This window comes from Lepeophtheirus salmonis, unplaced genomic scaffold (assembly GCF_016086655.4).
Source record: "Lepeophtheirus salmonis unplaced genomic scaffold, UVic_Lsal_1.4 unplaced_contig_5102_pilon, whole genome shotgun sequence".
Lineage (NCBI taxonomy): Eukaryota > Metazoa > Arthropoda > Copepoda > Siphonostomatoida > Caligidae > Lepeophtheirus > Lepeophtheirus salmonis.
In genome coordinates, this window is record NW_027294679.1 from 1 (window position 1) to 1580 (window position 1580).

General features: G+C 29.6%; 1 long non-coding RNA gene across 2 annotated transcripts; it reads right to left on the bottom strand.

The window, feature by feature from the left end:
- Positions 1 to 292: 292 nt before the first annotated feature.
- Positions 293 to 1580, bottom strand: LOC121131381 (uncharacterized). Of its 2 annotated transcripts, none has more exons than XR_005869041.2 (2): positions 1333 to 1580; positions 293 to 1035 (listed from the first exon to the last, which is right to left on the bottom strand). It is a non-coding gene; the product is annotated as an uncharacterized lncRNA (long non-coding RNA). The 2 variants fall into 2 exon arrangements; XR_005869042.2 differs by having other exon boundaries at positions 293 to 1084.

Below are 1580 nucleotides of genomic sequence, written 5' to 3' on the forward strand. Positions count from 1 at the left end.
TATAAAAATAATAAAAATGAACATACACCGATAAACCCGAACCAAGATCCGGGCCCAAACCGTTCAAATGAAAGAACCGCCACCTATAAAAGTGCTGAAGTTGAACCGGGCACAACTTTGCTTAATTTGTGGTGCCTTACAATGCATTAAGTATGGATTTTAAAATTATTGGTTTAAAATGATATAGGACATAATACTATCTGTATCAACAGTGACGTCATAGCCCCCCACCTCATTCCAAATTTTCATTTTGATAATGAAAAAAATACAAGTGTATTTTTCAGCTGGCACGTTTTTTTTTTTTTTTTTTTTTTTTTTTAATTGATAATCTGAAAAATTGCTTACCAATTGTTATTATCACTTAATTCCTGAGTAGTGAGATATATATTCAATTACAGTGAGCACCCACACATCCTGCAGTAGGATTTAAAAACTTGTTTAGAGCTCGTACCTCTTATTTTAAACTATTTTAAGTTACAGGAACTTATTTTATAATCCAATGAGAACATTTTTTTTAAAACAATATTCGTATAACGGTGGAGAGCAACGATGGAGGATAAAAAAAAAAGGATATCCGACATGGAAGAATGATAATTAATTTTTATATTTTATAAGCATTAAATACCATTGTCAATCCTGATGTTGATCTACAGAAGTTTGTGAAGTATAACAGAACCAAATACTTTCTAGATCTTCATGAGTGAGTTTATCTCTCAATTCTGCAACACATAAGAATTATAAGAAATCCCTAACGCACTAAATCAAACATTATAATGAACATAGGAACAAAAAATATGTTAAATTACAATAGAGTAATTTAGGTCGGAGTTCGTAGAAATCAAATGATAATAGAAAAAGCTTCACAATACTTTTTATTAGGATTTCCTGCCTTGTGTGACTTTGATATTTTTTGTAAGGATGTGGCTTTGTGACTTCAATTATAAACCCAAACAAATGCCTTTATCAACAATTGAATGACTGTAATCGTTCTCTTATGGTCGTGAAGTAAGTTGTTGGTTACTCTATGACAATAACCTACGCATATAATACAAGAAAACTTTAAATGAAGGTTCAAGCACCCATCCTACAAATTGGGTAGAAAAACTGAGATATTACCAAAATGATATAATATAAGTTCAAAAGACCAATTAAAGTGTTTCATTATAGAATTGGGTTAAATTACAAATATACAATACATATTTTATTTTGTTGAAATGATAATTGTTTATTGTTAATCTTATTATTATTCAACCTTTAATGCCTCATATCTTACTCATTTTTAAATAAAAATAGATAAGAAATGAGGCGTCTGTTTGAATTTAAACTATTTACCTTATAAATATGAAAAATTTCTTGGCCACTCCCATCATGAACAAAAAAGCACGCGTAACATATTCATTTCATTGTGCTTTGTTTTGTGTATTAAACATAACTTTCAGTTGATTCTGTGATAGGAAACTTTGAGGACCTAGTAAATCCATGTCCTTAATATTAATGTAAAAGTATAATTTTTCTTTCAAGTAGACCTTAAAATGAGTGTGTAGAACTTGGTTTTGAATCGGTGTGAACATCTTCTAAAG